Raw genomic sequence first — 19,357 nt, 5'->3', positions numbered from 1 at the left:
AAATTTTTACAAAACATGAGAAAATGACCTTGCCTTCAAAAACAGGGTTTTTGAACTTAAGATAGAAAAAATAGCTGTACAATATGAAATCCTTTGAAGTGATGCTTAGATAGACATCCCTCTGGCCTGCTGGGCATTTATTGACCTTTAAAGACATGACCTCAAACACAAATTGGACCTAAACCCTAGACCTAGGACCTTGACTTAAAAACAAGACCAATGACCCTGTAAAGAATTTTATTGACTGAAACAACTTGAACCAGCAGTGCCAAGAGGGGAACATAAAGACACAAGCTCCTCCATCAGGGTTATGGCATGCCTAATGGAATGCAATAAGATGACACTGATGAGACACCTACTAATGAAATGCAAAGAGCTTTGATTGCTGATGGAGGGCTACTAGACCAACTCTAACAAGTATCACCCAGGGAGAGACACATGTGAACCAACAAGGGTCTATCCAGCATCCAGTAGAGTAATCCACACTGATGTGACAGTCGTTATAACCAGTAAACAAGAATGGTTTGTCTAATATCCTGCGGAGTAGTCCACAAGGATGAGACAATAGTGATAAACAATACAACACATATTCAACAATGTAAGTACTAAAATAAAAAAAGTAGTTCAACTATATTAGTACAGGTTAAGAAAACATGCATTACAAATGTTTAAATAGTAGTCTTACAAACATCTACAAAACATGTGTGAAAACGTGTTGGCCTTAACAGGCTTCTAAATTAAGAAAAAGTGTCAAGACACATTTGTACACCATGTTGTCCTTTGAGATAACCTAAGGTCAATTAGTTATGCCAAGCATCTATAATGTTTTGTTGTTTTAAATGGTTGGATGACCACTGAACTATTTTATAAACAGGTGCTTTAAACTTACATAGATTCTTAAGTAAAATAAAAGGTTGTTCTTTAACTTCACATGGTTAGTTTGATTTTAATGGGATGGAGAAGTAGAGTATGGAGAGGTATAATTGATTTGATATTCAAACTGAGTATTTAATCATTTATAAGAAGGAATTAAGAAAACATTGCTTTCTTAATCAAACTATTACAGAGATCTAGTGTAATTTATATTCAAAGAGGAATTTATGATAACAAATAGTTCTGTAAATTATTCTCTTATTTAAATTACAACTTCACAAAGGATTAAAAATGAAACTAAAATTCAATTAAATTTTAAATCAGATGATTGCAAAAGACTTAATTTATATGAAGAAAACATAATGAATAGACAAGATGAAATACAACTTACTGAGAGACAGACCATATGAGGTAAATCCCGAATCTTTTATTACTTCAAAAATTCTCCAGCGTAGTACAAATCTGCTTGATAACTTGTTCAAGGGTTCAACCCTTAATAACTCAAAGGAGTTATTTATACAAAATTTTACAAAATGTATACAATCTGTTTGGAATAGAATACCAAAATAGTACAAAAATAGAACAATATAATAGGCACTGAAAAATTGTTGAAGAGGTGGTTCTATCCTTTGGGAATATGTTGATGATCTGGCCTGAAAACACTAATGAGCTGCCCGTAAAACATTGATGTGTTGTCCTGCTATAAAAATGAGAAATTACTCGATTCTTTCACACAATTGATCCCATCTTTGTTCACTTGGGATTTATACATTTACCACCTTCCTAAATTTTTCATCCACCTCTGTGTATCTCGCAAAATTAGACTTGGCGAGAAACAAGTGTTTGATTTCATGTAGGATGGTTAAATCAAATTCCAAGGCTTCCAAAAAAAAGCCCTCCCTGTTATCTATCCTTTAACTCCTTCAAATTTGGTTTTGTCTACTACAATAGCATATAACTTTTTGCAATAATCATCTAATATAATCAACTTATCATTCAAAACTATTAATCCTGGCAACCCTTTCTGATTTAAAACATTAAATTTTGAATGAAATCCCTTGACAGAAATATCCAGGGTTTGACACTTAGTTTCTAATTGATTGATCAAATTCCTTTCCTGTAATATCTTCTTGATCTCTAAGATGGTACCTATTCAGTCAGAGATGTTTATTTCTTATAATTCTTCTTTACTCTTTGAATTTAAAACCTTCATGATATCTGTGGCTTCTGTTGGCTTGGTCTTCAAGGATGCTCTTTGTTCTTCAATCACTGCCCTACCTCTAGTAATGAGTTCTTGTTGCTAAAAAATAATCTGTATGGATGGCCATACCTCTGTCATGGATTGGCTTATTTTTGTCCAAATAATTTCCTTGGAATGAGCCAAAGTGTCTGCCATCAGGGACTCACTCTCCAACTTCTGGATTTTAAGTTCCAATTTGTGAGTTTTTTGCATTTCTTGTAGATATAAAGTATCTTTTTGCACTTTATGCAATTCTATATTTTGGAATTTCTGAAGTAGTTTCTGGTTTTCTTGCTTTGTATCGATAGTTCATGTGATAATCTGACTGGATCAGCTATTGTTGATGTAGACTAAATGGTTGTTGATGGCGAAGTAGGCTTTGTAACTGCAACTGCTATTGGGACCGTTGTGAGTGGCACCATGGCAGGTTGTGTTGTTTCCTTCTCCATCAACAACTCCTCAATCTGCTCCTCCATTTTCTTCAACTGTATATTCTGCTCAATGATAAGCTTGAGCATATCCTCCTTTTGTTGTTCACTTTCTGCCATATCCTTGGTCAGAGGATCTTCTGTTGAAGATGTTAGTGTCAGTCTTTCCAGCCTTCCTACAGTGATCAAATATGCTCTTACAAAGTGGTCTCAGAGTGTCAAGGTCAAATTTTGTCATTTCAGTGAGTCTTCAAACAAAATTTGGTCACTAGGCATTAGGTCTAGGGTTTGCCCAAATGTCAGTCCATGTCATCATTCAGCTGAGCCTATCATCATTCAGAGGGTTTTCATTATCATGTCAGTGTCGAATGAGTCATTTCACACCTTGTTCATGCTTCAGTTGTGCCTTGGCAAGGTCATTTCCCTCTCCTAGGGTTTTGAAAGCCAATTTCTCTTGGATGGTCAAATAACTGGAAAAACTTGTTTCCTGATGTTCATACAACTTCCCCTATCCTTAAAGTACCTTATAAAACACTTCCCATCCCTTAGATCCGCCAAATTCCTCATTTTTGCACAAACCCTAGTTTCTAGCTATAACCTGGCAATTTTCTAGGTTGGGCCTGTGTTTTGCCCTTTTGGACCCCTTCCCCTCACTCAATCACTGATATTCCACTTTCCCCTGCTTCCTAACATCCCTCCCCACTCCCAAAAATTTCCCCAAGAATTTAGAAGCCCTCTATCCCCTTCATTCCGCTTCATTTCGACAAAATTCCTTGTTTCACACATCGGGACAAGTGACACTCAAAAGCTATTTCTGAGCAATCAAAGATGAATTTTTCAAAACTGAGAGAGGTTTTTGTCCAAAACATGCCAAGGAAGAAAAACCTCCTTCACTTTTTACACAGGTGTCATGGTTTGAGAGAAATGTCAAGAATTCCGTTGCCTCAGGAGAATCAAAGACACCTCTGAAGTGACCTTGGGAAAATCAAGTTTTCTCCTAGCTGGGTTGGCCAAATGATTTGCTTGATGAGTAAAATGCTAACTAGACACAAATAGATTTCCAATAAGCTATCATGAGCTGAATTTGGGGTTGAGGAAGGCATTCAAAAGTTGACTGCAACAGCACTCTTCTTTCAGGCAGCCTCATTTGGCACTTTTTGACCAGTCTTGGGAGATTTGATTTTTAATAGGTCAAATCAACTCCAAATTGAAAAAATCTAGCTGGGTTGGAAATTAGACTCAAATACCTTTCCAACGAGCTATCCTGCGCCTGATTCTGACACCGGGAAGGCCCTCAAACAAGGCTGTGAATGTGCGCTACCCGTTGAGAGGTGCGCTACCCGTTGAGAGGCTGCGCGCAGTGTTAATTTTGAACTGGCGCTACCCGTTGAGAGGTGCGCTACCCATTGAGTTGTAAAAGCCAGAATCATCTCAAACTCACTTAAATCTTCTTCAAATTTGCAAATTGGGTTGAGGTAGGCTCTATACATGTTGTTTGATGGGTTGATGATGGTTATGGGTCTACATGCTTGCGATTATGCCTCCAAGAATACAAGGAAAAAAGGATATTTGTAACTGTTTGTCAATGTGGGCAGAATGTTAGGGTTTTATGTTTGTTTCAAGGTTTTTTGGTCCCATTTGATTCCCTCCCTTGTTCCCCCTTTTCTTCACAAAGTCATGCTTATGTCTCTGCCCTTATTATTTGCAAAGAAATGTAAATTTTCCCCCATGGCTTAATATGTAAACCCTATCCCTCCCCCAAGTCCAAAAAAGGTTGTCCGAGGCCCTCAAGAGGAAGAAGAAGACCAACCCACTCCGTATCTTGGCCGAGGCTTCTCTCACTCACCATGATACTCATTAGCCTCTTCCTAGCAGCTAGCACAAGAAATTTTGAAAATTTTGAGGCATTTTTGACATTTTTGGGAAATTGACAGGTTTTGGCCTTTTAACGGGTAGCACCCCGTGCGCTACCCTACATGGGGGCAACTCAGAACGGGGAAAACTCAGCATTTTTGGAATTTTCATGCAAAGTTACACCTACCTATGGATGGACTTCAGTTTTTATGGAGATTTGGGCTTCCAAAAGCTCAAAATACATGCAAATTTTGACTTTCTGCCCCTATTTTGAGTTGCAGAAATCTGTCTTGGGAGAATTGAGTTTTGAGGGGTCAAATGAACTCCAAATTCAAAACTTCCGGTGGGGTTGGAAAGAAGACTCACAGACCTTTCCAATGAGCTAGCTTGCACCTGATTTGGACACTGGGAAGGCCCTCAAACAGGCCTCTCAATGTGCGCTACCCGTCAGGCACATGTGCGCTACATGTCAGGGAATTTTGCCTATTTTGACCAGTTCGGCCAGAAAAACACTGTTTTCACTTGGTTTAATGTTTTGGGCATGTAAATGATGGATTTTTGTGTAATTTACATGGCTCTATGATGCTTTTACTCTCCTTGATCACTTCTAGAAGATTCTTGAATGTAAATGGTAAAAATTTAATGCATGGATAGGCTTCCTAAGTTTTAGAGGCAAGTTGTTTTGACTGCCTAGGTTTTAGGGCTCAGTTTAGAATTGGTTGAAACAGCTCCTAGAAGGATGAGCTCGACCCCTAGAGGCAAGGGAAGAGGTTGGCTTGCCTATATTATGTATTTTCTTAATCATTTTCATGGTTGGAGAGGTTGGACTCTTGAGGGAGAAGCTCCTATTGTATATTCTACTTGTATCTCTACAATTTGAGGAAAAGGAAGACCAGGGTTTTGCAGACATCATTGGGATTCTTGTGGACTATTGTGTTGATGGTGTGTTCTCTTATTGTAATTGTAAGTGTGTTTATGTGTTCCATCTCTTTCTTTACTGCAGCTTATTAAACAAATGAAGTGATAAAGTTTGAATTCATGCTTGCCATGCTCAGCTTTCAAATTTGTTTAATGTTTATGTTTTCCACTGTCTAGAGAGGATTCAAAGTCATTGTTTGCCCTGTTTAGCTTCTCCTTTTCCTTCCTTGATCATCCATCTCAGCTAAAGGCATCAGCACAGACTCCTACCTTGCCCCAAAGACCCACCTGCAGAAACTGTGTCAAATCCCCACACCCTAAAATTGCAGATCCTCAATTTGCCACCAAAAAACCCCAAAAACCCCCAAATCAACCTTTTAATCAGTTTACTAGCCTAATATCAGTGTTACCTTTGATTGGTCATCTCACCCCATTGAAAATTTGCCGAGATAGACCGGAGAGAGCCTTCTCATACCCCGTAGGGCTAGCTACGAGGTGAAATGGTTTGATGTTGCCTTGAAGGTTTACCTTCCTCAGCCTAGGGTGAAATCTCAAGCGCTAACATACTGGCGACCATACTGGGGAGAACAAATTGATTGTTTGCTTATTGGTGTGTTTAATTCATAAGCTTAGACGGAGTCTGAAGGTACGCCAGGTAGCCTTCGAAAACGCTCTTGTTTTACATCAGCGTAAGTAGATAAACGCTCCTTCGGTCGACCTCCGTGAGCTAGTGAATGTAACATGGCAATCTGCAATTTACCCCAGTACATGTATCAAGTTCAGATCTGATTGTTGATGGTGGACAACGATCAGACACTTGAAAGGCTGAAATCATTCACCCGGCGACTCTAAATCATTTTCGAGATCAGATCCAAAGACTCCACTGGAGGATGATCCCGACCAGCAGAAACATGAAAGGAGAATTTGGCAAGATCAGGTACTCAAGTTGGAATTTCATCCAAGATATTTTGTTCTTTGTCATAAATTATTTCTTCTCTTTTCCCAAGAATGTCAAAACTTCTTTGCAAAGTATACTATGTTTGAGAAGAGATCTGAGGCCTGCAGTTGATTCTTTCCCTTTGAAGATTGTGAATACCAAAGATTTGCATGCCTTTGAGCTTGATCAAGACCTTTCTTCCAATATACCTGCTGTACATAACCCTATACCTTGTAAAATTCCAGATCGGTATAAACCGCTTGTTTTACCTTCTGTTCTTCATGCTTTCCCTAAAAATTATGATCTATACTTGCCGAGGTTTGATGGTGAATGTAAGAATGTCAACGCTGAGCAACATGTGCAGAATTTTGAGAATTTTCTAGATCTTTTTGAAGTTGATGATGAAGATGTTAGTATGAGGCTTTTTGCTCTTTCTTTGCAAGCTGAAGTGAAGAGTTGGTTCAAAGCCCTGCCTGATGCAAGCATCTCAGATTTCCAGCAGTTCGTCAAAGTTTTTCTTAATAGGTGGATGATCGGGCAAAACCTTTTCTTGATTGTAGAAGAGTATAACCAGCTGAAAAGATTGCCAGGGGAGACAGTACAACAGTTTTCGGCCAGATTTAACCAAGTTTACTATTCAATGCCAGTTGAGATAAGGCCTACCCCTAGATCTGCTCTCTTGCACTATCCGGGCGCCTTTGATCCGGAGATGGAGTTTCAGCTGAGAGAAAGGGATATTGCAACACTTCACGAGATGCAAAACAGTGCAGTAGATGTAGAGGCTCATTTGCTGATCCGAAGGGCAAGAATGAAGGAAGAAGAGATGAAAAACATAGATCCGGCCGAATCAACATCTTTAGAGGTGAAACTTGACATTTTGGTAAGTGCAGTGGAAAAGATGATGGACAAGATCAACGCAAGGAATGATTATGATGTTCTAACTCATGGCTCGCTGATTGAAGAAGAACAAGTTGCTAACCCAAAACATTTTGTTTCTGATCCCAGTTGTCATAGATCTGATGATGATTGTTTTGTAGATCACCTTGGCGAAGAAAGAACTGTTGATATGACCTGCATGCTTGATGATATGTTTTATACTGATGATTTGCCTCATTATGATCAGTATGATGATGATTATGTTCTCCAAACAAACGCTAATCTTACAGACAAATCAGCAGCTCGTTTGTGGGAGGAAAAAGTTTATTTTCAGCAGCTTGAATACAATGTTCAGCCATCACATATCAGCTATGACATCGATGAGGAAAGTGCAGAAAATTGGGAAGTAAGTGAAGGATCTTTGCCTCTTTGTTTTGATTCGTTTCAGTTCATCAAAGATAACTTCCATGAAATTAGAAATCAGCTGTCAACAAGTCTTGATCTAGACCATCTTGGAGGCAATAAAAACCTTGTTCCAGGCTTCTCATATTCAGATTTAGAGCCCCCAAATGCCATTGGTTTTCAAGTTGCAGATGAAAGCATGGAAGCTGACATATTTGATCAAATGATTCAAGGTGACTCCATACCATTTTGTTTTGAATCAATTCAGTTTTTGAAGGGTAGATTGCAAAGTAAATCATTTAATGTTGAGGATGAGACAGATGACAAAATTCTTGAGCAGCCTGTAACATCAGATTTGCAGTTACCAAATGAAATTGAAAGGCAGATTATAGATGAAGGTGTGGCAGCCGAAATACCTGATTTGATGATGCAGGAAGATTCTATACCCTTTTGTTTCGAAGCATTTCAGTTTATAAGGCAGAAATCTCAAGAACAAGATGAGCAGCATGTAGGCAATCATGTAATCACAATGGAACCAATAGAAATGGGATTGCAGCAGTCTTTTCAAGTTTTTCATGATCCAATAGCTGATGTTTTGGATGAGGTTTGCAGTCAAAGTCTTTCTCCATTGACTACATGTGAGCTTGAATCATGTGCTGATATGAATTTGATCCGGCAGCCGGTTTCTTTGTCATTTTCAGCAGAGGTCTCATCACAAGGCTCAGATCAAAGTTTGCATTCATGGTATGAGGAAAATAGAAGTAATCCATTCAATGAGCTAAGTTCTAGTGTGCTTGAATTTCAAGATCCTTATGCAGTGTTTTTGGAGGTGGATAGAGAATTCATATCATTCAACGGATCTGTTCTCAAGTTGTCACAGGAGTTGCCTTTCAGTTGTTCTCTCTTGTTGGTCATAAGCGAGAACTTGTGGAGAATTCGAACATCAGAAGGGATACTTACTTGGTTGCATTGGTTGTTTCATTTCACTTGATCAGGTGATGAATGAAGCTGTTAGAGTAGGTTTTGATGAATAAGCTCCACTTTGAGCATCATTTTCAGTTGGTCGATTGTGTTTAAGTATTGAGTCAGTTTTTAGTTGAGTCATGAGTCCTTTGTTAGTCCATTTTCAGTCTTGTTGTTAAGTTAGTTTGAGTCGGTTTGAGTCAGGCTTCAGTTAAGTTTCAGTCAGTTTCCAGTCAAGTTTTCATTCAATAAATGAGTCAAAGTCTTGTGTCGTTTGCCGAAATAATGACTCCATCGCCCAATGGTTGAAAGCACTGGTCTGCTCTCCCAGAGGTCTGAGATTCTTGGTACCTCCAAGGAGCCACCATCCCCATTGGAGCCAATGTTAGTGTCAGTCTTTCCAGCCTTCCTACAGTGATCAAATATGCTCTTACAAAGTGGTCTCAGAGTGTCAAGGTCAAATTTTGTCATTTCAGTGAGTCTTCAAACAAAATTTGGTCACTAGGCATTAGGTCTAGGGTTTGCCCAAATGTCAGTCCATGTCATCATTCAGCTGAGCCTATCATCATTCAGAGGGTTTTCATTATCATGTCAGTGTCGAATGAGTCATTTCACACCTTGTTCATGCTTCAGTTGTGCCTTGGCAAGGTCATTTCCCTCTCTTAGGGTTTTGAAAGCCAATTTCTCTTGGATGGTCAAATAACTGGCAAAACTTGTTTCCTGATGTTCATACACCTTCCCCTATCCTTAAAGTACCTTATCAAACACTTCCCATCCCTTAGATCCGCCAAATTCCTCATTTTTGCACAAACCCTAGTTTCTAGCTACAACCTGGCAATTTTCTAGGTTGGGCCTGTGTTTTGCCCTTTTGGACCCCTTCCCCTCACTCAATCACTGAGATTCCACTTTCCCCTGCTTCCTAACATCCCTCCCCACTCCCAAAAATTTCCCCAAGAATTTAGAAGCCCTCTATCCCCTTCATTCCGCTTCATTTCGACAAAATTCCTTGTTTCACACATCGGGACAAGTGACACTCAAAAGCTGTTTCTGAGAAATCAAAGATGAATTTTTCAAAACTGAGAGAGGTTTTTGTCCACAACATGCGAAGAAAGAAAAACCTCCTTAACTTTTTACACAAGTGTCATGGTTTGAGAGAAATGTCAAGAATTCCGTTGCCTCAGGAGAATCAAAGACACCTCTGAAGTGACCTTGGGAAAATCAAGTTTTCTCCTAGCTGGGTTGGCCAAATATTTGCTTGATGGGTAAAATGATAACTAGACACAAAGAACTTTCCAACGAGCTATCCTACGCCTGATTCCGACATCGGGAAGGCCCTCAAACAAGGCTGCGAATGTGCGCTACCCGTTGAGAGGTGCGCTACCCGTTGAGAGGTTGCCCGCAGTGTTAATTTTGAACTGGCGCTACCCGTTGAGAGGTGCGCTACCCATTGAGCTGTAAAAGCCAGAATCACCTCAAACTCACTTAAATCTTCTTCAAATTTGCAAATTGGGTTGAGGTAGGCTCTATACATGTTGTTTGATGGGTTGATGATGGTTATGGGTCTACATGCTTGCGATTATGCCTCCAAGAATACAAGGAAAAAAGGATATTTGTAACTGTTTGTCAATGTGGGCAGAATGTTAGGGTTTTATGTTTGTTTCAAGGTTTTTTGGTCCCATTTGATTCCCTCCCTTGTTCCCCCTTTTCTTCACAAAGTCATGCTTATGTCTCTGCCCTTATTATTTGCAAAGAAATGTAAATTTCCCCCCATGGCTTAATATGTAAACCCTATCCCTCCCCCAAGTCCAAAGAAGGTTGTCCGAGGCCCTCAAGAGGAAGAAGAAGACCAACCCACTCCGTATCTTGGCCGAGGCTTCTCTCACTCACCATGATACTCATTAGCCTCTTCCTAGCAGCTAGCACAAGAAATTTTGAAAATTTTGAGGCATTTTTGACATTTTTGGGAAATTGACAGGTTTTGGCCTTTTAACGGGTAGCACCCCATGCGCTACCCTACATGGGGGCAATTCAGAACGGGGAAAACTCAGCATTTTTGGAATTTTCATGCAAAGTTACACCTACCTATGGATGGACTTCAGCTTTTATGGAGATTTGGGCTTCCAAAAGCTCAAAATACATGCAAATTTTGACTTTCTGCCCCTATTTTGAGTTGCAGAAAGCTGTCTTGGGAGAATTGAGTTTTGAGGGGTCAAATGAACTCCAAATTCAAAAATTCTGGTGGGGTTGGAAAGAAGACTCGTAGACCTTTCCAATGAGCTAGCTTGCACCTGATTTGGACACTGGGAAGGCCCTCAAACAGGCCTCTCAATGTGCGCTACCCGTCAGGCACATGTGCGCTACATGTCAGGGAATTTTGCCTATTTTGACCAGTTCGGCCAGAAAAACACTGTTTTCACTTGGTTTAATGTTTTGGGCATGTAAATGATGGATTTTTGTGTGATTTTCATGGCTCTATGATACTTTTACTCTCCTTGATCACTTCTAGAAGATTCTTGAATGTAAATGGTAAAAATTTAATGCATGGATAGGCTTCCTATGTTTTAGAGGCAAGTTGTTTTGACTGCCTAGGTTTTAGGGCTCAGTTTAGAATTGGTTGAAACAGCTCCTAGAAGGATGAGCTCGACCCCTAGAGGCAAGGGAAGAGGTTGGCTTGCCTATATTATGTATTTTCTTAATCATTTTCATGGTTGGAGAGGTTGGACTCTTGAGGGAGAAGCTCCTATTGTATATTCTACTTGTATCTCTGCAATTTGAGGAAAAGGAAGACCAGGGTTTTGCAAACATCATTGGGATTCTTGTGGACTATTGTGTTGATGGTGTGTTCTCTTATTGTAATTGTAAGTGTGTTTATGTGTTCCATCTCTTTCTTTACTGCAGCTTATTAAACAAATGAAGTGATAAAGTTTGAATTCATGCTTGCCATGCTCAGCTTTCAAATTTGTTTAATGTTTATGTTTTCCACTGTCTAGAGAGGATTCAAAGTCATTGTTTGCCCTCTTTAGCTTCTCCTTTTCCTTCCTTGATCATCCATCTCAGCTAAAGGCATCAGCACAGACTCCTACCTTGCCCCAAAGACCCACCTGCAGAAACTGTGTCAAATCCCCGCACCCTAAAATTGCAGATCCTCAATTTGCCACCAAAAAACCCCAAAAACCCCCAAATCAACCTTTTAATCAGTTTACTAGCCTAATATCAGTGTTACCTTTGATTGGTCATCTCACCCCATTGAAAATTTGCCGAGATAGACCGGAGAGAGCCTTCTCATACCCCGTAGGGCTAGCTACGAGGTGAAATGGTTTGATGTTGCCTTGAAGGTTTACCTTCCTCAGCCTAGGGTGAAATCTCAAGCGCTAACAGAAGACAATTTTAACTGTTTCATCAATGCAGCAATGTCTGTGTCCTTCTTTTTAAGGAGTAGTTCTGCAGCTTTTACATCTTTGGGATCATATCCCACTTTAATCACAAAATCCTCTAGTGATTTTATTCTGTTGTCTTTAGCTAGAGAGAAAATATTTTCTAACTTAAGTTGGAACTAAACATTTTATAGAGTAGTCCTAAGTTTAGAAAGATGCATGGTTGTAGTTGTCATATTAGAAAACAATATCTCACCAGTTTGTTTGTGCATATCCATCGAGTCAAATGGATGGATTTGACTAGTGTCAAATGAAAACATAATCTTTTTGTAATCAGATGGTGATTTAGGAAATGGAATCTAGGCTTGTAAGAAATCCATTTGCATCCTGCCTTTTTCACTATCAAAAGAAGAAAGGAGCCTATGTTGGGAGTGTTAGAGTCGGTCTAGTAGCCCTCCATCAGTGATCAAAGCTCTTTGCATTTGCATAAGTAGGTGTCTCATCAGTGTCATTTTCTGCATTCCATTAGGCATGCCATAACCCTGATGGAGGAGCTGGTGTGTTTTTACCCCTCTTGGCATTACTGGCTCAGGTCATTTCAGTCATTAAGCTCTTTCAAGCTTGTCTTGTCTGGTTTTGAGGTCAATTTCCTAGGTCTAGGGTTTTGGTCAAATATGTTTACAAGGTCATGTGTCTGAAGGTCAATAAGTGTTCAGCAAGCCAGAGGGATGATTGTAAAGATGTTTCTTCGAAATTTTTTATCTGGTACAGTTAATTTTCACCTTGGATTTAAAAACTCTGTTTTTAAAGCCAAGGTCATTTTTCAAATTTTTGTAAAAGTGATGAAATTTCAAAAGACTTCAGCAGACAGTATGCAACCCTGTCTCCCTTGCCAAGATCCCTCAGATATTATCCCTGCAAAAAGAATTGAGCAAAAGCAATAAATCAGTCAATTTCAGGACAAAGGAAACCAAGAAAAGTCAGTTTTATAAAGTGTCAAAGAAAAAACATTATAAAGTGGGTTTGGGCATGCAATTATTTCAAATCACGGCTATAAAGGCTCTATTTCCCTCCATCAAGCTCCATTATGCATCCAAGTGATAGAGCAACTGATTGCAAGAGAGTTTGAGTGAAGTTTGTGAGTTGGGAAGGCGCGCGACCCGTCAAACCAGGCGCGCGACCCGTCAGAGGCGCGCGACCCGTCAGGCGCCCTCCGCCAGTGCAAAATTATAACGGGCGCGACCCGTCAGAGGCGCGCGACCCGTTGGGTGAGGCGCGCGACCCGTCAGCGCCCTCTTTGTAAAACTGCCTGCAAATTCATCAAGGAGCCACAAATCGCCAAACTTCATAAGGTAGGCCCTCAATCTTAAACAATTCTTGCTTGCCATGGTTAAAGGAAATCATGATTGCATTCTCAAAGGCCTTCATTTGCAAATGAAAAGCTCCACTTTGCTTTGGTTTAAAGTTGTCCAAATGGCGGTCCATGTCATCATTCAGCTGAGTGTATCATCATTCAGAGGGTTTTCATCATCATATTAGGTTCCATTGGGTCATGTTACACCTTGTTCATGCTTCAGTTGCGCCCAGGCAAGGTCATTTCCCTCTCCTAGGGTTTTGAAAGCTAATTTCTCTTGGACGGTCAAATCATCGGCAAAACTTGTATCCTGATGTTCATACACCTTCCCCTATCCTTAAAGTACCTTACCAAATGCTTCCCATCACTGAGATCTCCCAAATTCCTCATTTTTGCACAAACCCTAGTTTCTAGCTACAACCTGGCAATTTTCTAGGTTTGGCCTGTGTTTTGCCCTTTTGGACCCCTTCCCCTCGCTCAATCTCTGAGATTCCATTTTCCCCTACTTCCTAACATCCCTCCTCACTCCCAAAAATTTCCTCAAGAATTTAGAAGCCCCTTATCCCCTTCATTTCGCTCCATTTCGACCAAAACCCTTGTTTCACACATCGGGACAAGTCGCATTCAAATGATGTTCCAGAGCAATCAAAGATGAATTTTGAAAAACTCAGAGAGGTTTTTGTCCACAACATGCCAAAGAAGAAAAACCTCCTTCACTTTTTGCACAGGTGTCATGGTTTTAGAGAAATGTCAAAATTACAATCGTCGGATCCAAGGAGGTTGGCCAAGGCACTAAAACGACGGAAAAGGCCCGATCCACTCCAAATTTTGGTCAAAGCCTCTTTGACTGAGCATGGTATTTGATTGGGGACTCTCAGCCCAAATTTCAAGAAATTTGGAGAAAATTTTGTCATTTGTGAATTTTTTGTGCCATTTACAGGTTTTCTCCATTAACGGGTCTCACCGCCCGCGCGACCCTTCATCATGGCAACCCCTTTTGACAAAAACTCAGCATTTCCAGATTTGTAATGCAAAGTTACACATGCTCATGGATGGACTTGAGATTTGGTGAAGTTTTGGGCCTCCAAAAGGTCAAAAAACTACCAAAAAATGACTTTCTGGCCCTTTTTTGAGTTGCAGAAACCAGTCTTGGGAGAATTAAGTTTTGACAGGGCAAATGACCTCCAAATTCAAAAATTCCAGTTGGGTTAGAAAGTATACTCATATACCTTTCCAACAAGCCTACTCTTGCCCAATTTGGACACCTGTAAGTGCCCCAAAAGTGGCTCCAAAGGCGCGCGACCCGTCAGGCAGTTTTTTCAAAAAATGCACTGTACAGCCCAGAAAACGCAGATTTGACTCAGTTTGACTTTTTGGGATGAAATGTGATTCTCTTTGATGTAATTATTGTACTTTTTAGACACTTTTACTCTTATGTAACACTTCTAGAAGATTCATTCATGAAAAGGGTAAATATTATATGAATGAATTGGTTTCCAAGTTTATAGAGGCAAGTTGTTTTGACTGCCTAGTTTGTAGTGCTTAGTTTAGAAGTGGTTGAAACAGCTCCTAGGATAGTGAGCTCGACCCATGGAGGCAGGGAAAGAGGTTAGATCATCTATATTATGTACTTTCTCGCTCATTTTCAGGGTTGGACTCTTGAGGGAGAAGCTTTCATTGTATTATTCACTGTATCTCTGCAATTTTTGGCTAAGGAAGACCAGGGTTTTGCAGTCCTCTTTGGGATTCTTGTGGACTCATGTGTTGATGGTGTGTTTCTCAATGTACTTGTAAGCTTTGTTATGTAATTCATTTCCTTTCTTTTACTTCTGCACATTAAACAAATGAAGTGTTAAAGTAAGAATTCATGCCTGCCATGCTCTGCTTTTAAGTTTGTTTAATTTCAATGTTTTCTACTGTCTAAAGAGAATTCAAAGTGATTGTTTGCTCTCTTTAGCTCCTCACCTTTCATTCCTGACCATCCACCTCAGTTAAAGGCATCAACACTGCCTCCTACCTTGCCCCAAGGAACCCCCTGCAGAAACTGTGTCCAATCCCCGCACCCAAAATTGCAATTCCTCAATTTGCCACCAAAAGCCCAAAAAACCCCAAATCAACCTTTTTAATCAGTTTACTAGCCTAATATCAGTGTTACCTTGTTGGTCATCTCATCCCATTGAAAATCTGCCGAGATTGACCGGAGAGAGCCTTCTCCTGCCCCGTAGGGCTAGCTACGAGGCTAAATGGTTTGATGTAGCCTTGAGGTTTACCTTTCTCAGCCTGAGGTGAAATTTCAAGCGCTAACAGGGAGGTTGCAGTTTGCTTCCAGAACTGGCTGTACACATTGGACTTTAAAGTCTCATTTTTCTGCTTAATTTCTAGGAACCGTGAAAATATGTTTTGATCATACGAAGTGCTGGTACCTATTGACTGAATAATTTCTAGTGGCTCTCTAGAAGGTTAAGTTGTAGGAGAAGTGGTTGAAGCAATAACTCCTGCTGATGTAGACACTTCTGAATCTCCAAGATCAATCATCACTAGCGGAGTCCCTTCTGCTGATGTGACCAAGCTGACCTTAGGCTTCTTTTGTTGAAAAATGAATCCTTTTAGAACATCTTTAGTGGATTCAATTTCCTCTCTCATCCTTTTATGTTGCTTGCTCTGAGAAACTAGAGTCTACTCAGTGGGGGTAGACACAACTTGCTCATCTGCTTCTTGAAGAGTCCCATCAATCCATGTTTCTTGATTCATAAATTTTTCAATTTCTGGCCTTGGAGTATGGTTAGAAGGAGTCATCTTGAAACTAACCCTTAAAGCGGAAATGATGGCAAAAGGATCATAGGACCAAGTGAAACTGGGCTGGAAATTCATATTTCTCAATAATGTATCTACCTCAGAGCCAGCTGATCTGGTGTTGCAAATAAATGACCCAATCTGTGCTTTAAGCTTGAACTAAGACTTTCTTTTACCTGACCCAAAATGTAGCTCATCCATGTGAATCACCTACCTATTATATTCCAGAGAAAATATTCTCAAAGGAACATATTTGAGCAGCTCGTATGGTGCAAGCTCACAACCATATATTCTTATCTCAGTGTAGTTCTAGTATAAATAGAAATCACCAGTTTTGGTTTGTTCACTTAAGTGTAGGATGCTTTTAATTTCATCCCTAATCCTAGGCTCTGTCTGACTGTTAAGGAGTTATGCCATTGGATGTATGAACGCATCTACAAATTTTGCAAATGATGAGGTGGTAGAAGTTGTCCTGACCATTTCTATGTAGTGAATCACTTATTGATTCACTCCTTGTTCATCCTTCTTGCCGAGTTTGATAGGTAACAGATCACCCTGCTGAAAAAAAAAAACATGTGGACAACTACAGAGCTGTAATTGAACACTCTCTGCACAGTGAAGTTCATGAATTGTTCATGTATATTATCAGCGAAGAATTGGCTGTAATTATACATGAATGTCGGTTGTTGATCTTTGTTAAAAATGGATAGGAAACCAAAGATAGTCTCATCAACATATTGGTCATCGAGGTATTCTAAGAAATAGGAAAGCAAGGAAATGCAATTTCTGGAGGCTTCAAGAAACATGGAAGATGAGTAAGGTGGATTTATTTTGGGCAATTTTGCATCCTCAGGCAAAAGGATTTCTAATATTTGGGCTCTCTATGGGAAGGTTAACTTATGGTTCAAATCCATAAGTGTTGCTGGTGAAAACTGAGTCAAAGAGTCAATTTGAGGAATTAGGAGCATTTAATTTATGGTTTGAGCAGAAATGGTTATCAGAATGTCTCCATTCTAAGCCATGACTGCCCTTTTCATAGGATCATACTTGGCTTGACACCAGGTAATAAGGTCAGGGAATTCATGTGTCTTTGGGAAACTATAGAAAGGTAACAGGGATTCCCAAAACCTAATTGGATCTTGTTGGTCGAGATAATTTTGTTTAAGCCACAAGTGCAGTTCATAAAAATCAAACTCACACTTGGCTTCTACAACTTTGAACAGTGAATCGACAAGTGGGATATGGTCAAGGTCAAGCTGGGTTGGGGTAACAGTACTTTCCTCTATGCTTTGCTTCTTAGTTTTTACTTTTGGGGCCATGCTAGTAGACAAGAAGAAAATTGGTTATGAGTGACAGACTGAGCAAAAAGTAAGAAGTTCTGCAAGAATGTAAACCTACAAACACTTGAAAACAATCAGAAGAAAGTGACAAAGAGGCAGGTTTTGTTTTATTTATAAGATGTGGGAAGGGGTAATGGTTTTACCGATAATCGTAGCAACTTTTAATGCATAGGAGCAGGGATGCAACGGGTGGATGTAACAGGCATGACAAATAGGGAAATAAGTGTGTAATGGGGTAAGGGATGGGAGGAATAGGCAACAGATATGTGAGAAGTCATCTCAGGATTAGTTGAGGGATAACGGCTTTGAAGGGGTGAAAGAGTCGTTGGCTGAGTGTTACACATCATTTTGTCACTGTCCCTGTACTCTCCGTTCCTTGATCCTCGAGGACCTTTATAGTGACCCTCATGTGTTTCCCTGGCATGAAGAACATGTCCCTACATCCCTCTTCATCTGCAGAACATTTCGCTCTTACATCATTTCCCAAGAATATTCGTTCAAGCTCAGTTTTCAAGACCGTCACTAACACTCAGTTTTTTCCCTGCGCAAATTTGTAGAGTCTAATATTGGACCTAACGTCGAACGACAATGGTCAACCATTCATGACCCGTGCCAACCCTCTTTTGGCAAGTTTTTAAAAATGGAGTCGAAGCTTCCAAGTCTAGAAGCTTCGTGAACGGAAGTCTAGTAAATGGTTGAGCAAGATAGAGCCGAGAGAGACTGTTTAGGCTCCTTTCCCCTATTAAAATGGAAAAAACAAAAGGGATAAGGCCTCTCCCATCATAAGAGGATCCATTTCCCCTCTATCAAAGCTATATAAACTCCTCATTTTACAACCTTAGCTATCTAATGAAAGGGCTTAAATAATCTGAAAATCTTGATAGCCATATTGAGAAACTTAGCCTTCTAGTTTGTGTGTGAAGGGAGAATAATATTATAGTGTTTGGTTTGGAGCAAAGGGAAAGATGCCTTGAACTTCCATTGTTTTGAGGGTGAATCATGAGATGCTTATAGTGGTGTTGGAACCTAGACATGCCATAGGGAACCTACAATGTCAAAGCTCCGGATGTAATTCTCTTTGAAGTTTATATTAATACAACTAATGGTTTATTTCCTATGTTGTGTGTAATATTACATTTGATAGCTTAAAACTCCTTGACCTTTTAAGTATATTGAATCTGATTTATGCTATCACGTTTGTTTTTGTTTCTTGCATGTTTGTTTTAGGTATTTGAATGAAAAGAACAAAAGGAAGCTGGAGCAAGGAAGCAAGATCACCATCAAGTGGATTAGCGTTATAAGAGGTAGACCCTCTTGTTCGATTCTAATCTAAGGAAATTTACATTAGATTGTCTTGTTTATGGCTAGACCCACTTTCTTGGGCTAGAGGGATCGTCTCTATCCACAGAGAGGATACTCCTACTCCACACGGAGGGAAAACACGGGTGGGGGTAGTGAGTTTGTGGTTTTGAGCGGGGGGGTGTGGAGTGATGTGGTTGTGACACGTAAGGTCAGGCTATCTGCCATGGAAACTTCTTTGCGGGATCTCCCCCTTGCATTAATGAGAAACAGTCGAGGGGGGTGCGAAATCTCTCCCCATCGTTGATCTGGGCGGGGAGTAGATCAACCGTCGAATCGTGTGTTCTTTTTATGAAAGCCGAAAAGACTTTTTTTTCATTTATTTATTTGGGTCAAATCAAGCTTATGCTTTATAATGTAATTTGAAATGCCAAATTTTATAACCAAATAATTAATCCCAATTAAGGAATTAATCATATATTAACAAAATTTAACATTTTTTTGATGTGGCACATTTAGACTAGCAGCCTTTGCATTTATTTTTGTATGAAAATGAAGTCTTTGTTTTCTTTTTTCTTCCCTAACATTTTACTTTTCTTTTGCCTTCTTTCTTTAGGGCAGCTAGATCCTATCATTTTATTGATATGGATGCCTATAAAATATTAAATTGTCCTAACATTTTAATTTTTCTTTCTTTTTCATCCAT

The sequence above is a fragment of the Pinus tabuliformis genome, chromosome 3_2 (assembly GCF_031772625.1).
Source record: "Pinus tabuliformis cultivar Carrire ecotype Pingquan chromosome 3_2, CPIR1, whole genome shotgun sequence".
In the NCBI taxonomy this organism is placed as follows: Eukaryota; Viridiplantae; Streptophyta; class Pinopsida; order Pinales; family Pinaceae; genus Pinus; species Pinus tabuliformis.
This window is presented reverse-complemented; position numbering follows the sequence as displayed.